This window comes from Rhopalosiphum maidis, chromosome 4 (genome assembly GCF_003676215.2).
Source record: "Rhopalosiphum maidis isolate BTI-1 chromosome 4, ASM367621v3, whole genome shotgun sequence".
In the NCBI taxonomy this organism is placed as follows: domain Eukaryota; kingdom Metazoa; phylum Arthropoda; class Insecta; order Hemiptera; family Aphididae; genus Rhopalosiphum; species Rhopalosiphum maidis.
This window is the reverse complement of record NC_040880.1, coordinates 4777088-4781205: the sequence shown is the minus strand read 5'-3', so window position 1 is coordinate 4781205 and position 4118 is coordinate 4777088. Positions and strand designations below refer to the sequence as shown.

At 26.2% G+C, this 4118-nt stretch overlaps 1 pseudogene; it reads right to left on the bottom strand.

Moving 5' to 3' along the window:
• Nucleotides 1-825: 825 nt before the first annotated feature.
• On the bottom strand, nt 826-3865 carry LOC113547987 (annotated as a pseudogene).
• Nucleotides 3866-4118: the final 253 nt, after the last annotated feature.

Below are 4118 nucleotides of genomic sequence, written 5' to 3'. Positions count from 1 at the left end.
ATGGTACAATTTAGCATTTAACAATAATTAATAACTGATAAACATTATTGTACAATTATAATTTAAAATCTCAATAGAGAACCTATTAATAATTATCGACATATAAAACTAAAATAATTAATAAATGATAATAGATATTTAGACCTTTGGAATCTTAACCCGTTATGGCTTATGGGAGAACATAATAAAAAATATATTTACATTTATTTTATTTTTCTAACTGGTAGGTTTTTTTATATTAACCTACCAATGAGAAGAATTCTTAGTTTGAATGTTTTTAAGGACAATTCTGAAAATACAGAACCAAACGATTCCGATAAAGGTACATATAGCCGTTTCTACGTAATAACCGTTCACAATAACAATACATTCGCTTCCATTTGTTTCGCATACCTATATTGCAAAAAAAAAATAAGTAAAAATTGTATCATTTATCTAATAAGAAAAAATGTCTTAAATATTTATTTAATTGCTATTAAAAAGTTTAAATCTAAATAGATTAAAAATAATGACTAAGAAGTGTTTACGCGTTAAAAATTTAACGAAACAAATAAATAATACTGTTTATCTATTTATAATAGTTTATATTATAATATAATACAAAAATTTATATAGTATTTTCAATTGAAATACTTTGTGATTTTGTAAATTTTTCTTTTAACTGTTACTGCAATCATAAGTTCACACGTGCCCACATATAGGTCTTATTTTCTTATATTTTAAATTAAAATACAATAATCAACTTGTCTGTGAAAAAATTTAACAAAAGCAATTTTTAATAATGTTATCATATTGATACAAACCTATAATATTCTATTTATTTAGACCTTCGAAATATTCACCCGTTATGGCTTACGGAAGAACATAATAAAAAATGTATTTACATTTATGTATTTTATTTTTCTAACTGGTAGGTTTTTTTATATTAACCAACCAATGAGAAGAATTCTTAGTTTGAATGTTCTTAAGGACAATTCTGAAAATACAAAACCAAATGATTCCGATCATGGTACATACACCCGTTTCTATGTAATAGCCATTCACAATGACATTACAGTCGCCTCCAATTTTTTCGCATATCTATATTGCAACAAAAAAAAAATAAGTCAGAATGTTATCATAAATTTAATAAGAAAATGTCTTAAATATTTATTTTAATACTATTAAAAAGTTTAAATCTAAATAAATTAAAAAAAATAACTAAAAAACGTTTACGTTTTAAAAGCTTATAGCGATAAACTAAAGTTATCATACAGATACAAACATATAATATTCTTAATTATTGTCATTACTTATTATATTATATTTATCGACTATAAAAAATATATAAATTTCTTACGTTTTTTAGATTTAGTGAAGAACAATTATTCTTGGGATCCAATGAACATTCTTTAAACGTGAGGAAATCTATCATTCCAATAGCGACTGAAGACGACCATGATGTTCCCAAATTTGAAAGTGTATTCAATAATGTCATGTAAGTACCACCAAAACGAGAATCACTTATCCGAGAGAAAAAAGCTAACATAGCTACAATCATAACGTTAAATAGAATTTATACAAATTAAATCACAAAGTTATTTATACAAATAAAATATTTTTTTTTAAGTGAAATTAAAATGTATTATAATAGTATTTAAATTAATGTTATGTTAATTTGAATTACCAATTAATTAAATAATAGTTATTACTCCCTTCATGTATTGCTAATATAAATACTAAAAGTACATAGTAATATATTGGAATATTAACAACCCCATTAACCATTGTTATCATTACTGGTGTATAATAAATAAACGCCACAAATGAAATATTCCAAAGTAATCTGAAATTATATTTAAAACAACTTAAATGTGATGATAATTTATAAGTGTATTTTATTATAATTTATTTTTTACAAGCATTTGACAATATTATAATTAATACAATGAAAGTAAAATAATGAGATTTAAATATATGTTTAAACATTTAAATAGTTTTACATTTTAAATAGAAAATACCTGAAATTTAAATATATACAAAAAAATACTGAAGGATTCACCAAACATATGCACACTCTTTTATTCTTTAATAATGCACCTATTTAAAATCTGTTTTTTTAATTTTTAATTTTTTTACTAAATTCTCAGACCATATTTTTGAAGACTTAGGTTTTTAACGTAAGGGGTCGGAACGAAAAATGTGTTTAAAAAATCATGCATACTCGACAATAATAATTATCTCGTCAACGCTTTTCGCAAAATTGATTAAACTCGTGTATTCAATACTCACTATTCATATGATAAAATATACTATATCTTCAAAAATATCTGAATAACAATTTAAAAAAATTAATAAAAATACTCGTCAATTATTATTACTTCAAATATAATAAGTAAGTATTTATATATATATATCTCTATCTGATGGGTGTTACTGTTAGGAATATGTTTTGGACCAAAAGTATATTTTGCTTTAATAAGCGGCAAAATAATTTTTACAATAAACATTGTTGTTAGTATAACCATAATATTGTCTTTTGGAACTCCTTCTTCAATGAGTTTTAATATCAACACACTATCAGTTGCAGCATATCCAATCTTTAATAACATACAAAATGCACATTTTTAATGATTAAAATGAGTAAAATAATAAAAATTGTAAATTGTAAATTGTACTACAAAAACGATCTCAAAAATGTATTAAACCATTATCACAACATAGTTATTTAGAGATTCAATATAATATTGTTATTATTGTATTATATTAATTGGAAATAATAAAAAAAGTTAACGATAACACTAACTTTTTTAACATTGCCAATGTCCAACCGTCAACGACTATATCTTGAGTGGCGGCCAACATTTTCGTGAAAAAAATACGAACACTAATTTCAGTATGTCCGGTTTCCGCGTCTCTGGCAACAGTTCATCGATATTGTAGCCCACATAAATGAAGCATGCTCCTGTTCAACACAAACGGTTTTAATTACAGATATCCAATACTAAACATAATATGTACACCGTGAATACTATACATTAAAAAATAAAATATTACTATGTCATTCAATTAGTGTTTTTAAAATATTTGGATTCTTGAAATGCGCATACCAACAATTGTATACGAATGCAGCTAATATAAACAAATAATAATTTAATGTGGCTTGGTGTGGTGCGATCGTTCACTCAACTGCGGAAACGCTCTGAGTATATGTATCGGCCGGTGTTGCTAGCTCCCGGATGGGTGACCACCCGGGATTTTAGTGACAAATCCTTGCCACGCATACAAAAAACGTGTTTCAACCTACCGTTCCTCCCCCACTACAAATGAATAAAAAAACCATCCAATGGCCTTTGTTACCGCGGATTGATTAAAAAAAAAAATAAAAATAATTTAATCTAAAGAGATACTCATCACTCATTTGAGTTAAATTAAATTTGCATAACACAGAGATATTTATATTAATATACGCACCCATTACATATTGAACCGGTACGAGCCAAGATTTTCGTCTTCCCATCTTTTGTACGTAGAGAGCGTCTACCAAGGGGGCCCATATCAGTTTTAAGTTAAACGGCCACGCCACTAAACTGAATAAAGCCTATAAAACAATGAAAGAATTTATATTATACAATCGCATAGATACGCAATTTTTAATATTATTATATTTATTTACTTGATCTTTGTAAGACACGTTTTTGTTGCTTTGCAAAATTATTGGCATTGCTGATGAAATGCCTAATGGTATACCTTGCATCGTGTACAGCAACATTAATAGGAAAAAATTCAACCAATCTCCTTTCAAATTTGGTTTTTCAACTGAATTTGAATCATCTGTAACAACCGCAGGTTTTTGTAGTTCATTTTAAAGTTTCGACACAGTCATGATGTTAATTTTTCGTTATTTCACGCGTGTGATTCAAGACAAACGAAAAGTTGACAAAAAAGAAATTGTACGGATCGCTGCACTATTCGTACTAATGAAAATGTATAACTTAACATATTTGATTTGAATCTTATCCATGAAGCTTGCAACACAATCAAAATAATATTCAATGCCATTAGATTAGTAAAACAATGCCAATTATATAATCAATACGGGCAATACGCATTGATGATTATGTTTTAATAAATAATTT